Genomic DNA, 308 nt, shown 5'->3' on the forward strand with positions numbered 1-308 from the left:
TGAAACCCCATCTCTACTAAAAATACAAAAATTAGCCAGGCATGGTGGTGGGCACCTGTAATCCCAGCTACTCAGGAGGCTGAGACAGGAGAATTACTTGAACTCAGGAGGTGGAAATTGCAGTGAGCCGAGATCATGCCATTGCACTCCAGCCTGGGTGACAGAGCAAGACTCTGTCTCAAAAAAGAAAAAAAAAAAAAAGGTTAGATCCAGATCTCACACCCTAAGAGGAGCACAAGCAATGATGTTTGTGGCTGCCTCCAGAACCATGGGTCCGAAATGCCCTGGGCCTGGGCTGGCAAGGGCTG

Source organism: Mandrillus leucophaeus, unplaced genomic scaffold (genome assembly GCF_000951045.1).
Source record: "Mandrillus leucophaeus isolate KB7577 unplaced genomic scaffold, Mleu.le_1.0 Scaffold145, whole genome shotgun sequence".
Lineage (NCBI taxonomy): Eukaryota > Metazoa > Chordata > Mammalia > Primates > Cercopithecidae > Mandrillus > Mandrillus leucophaeus.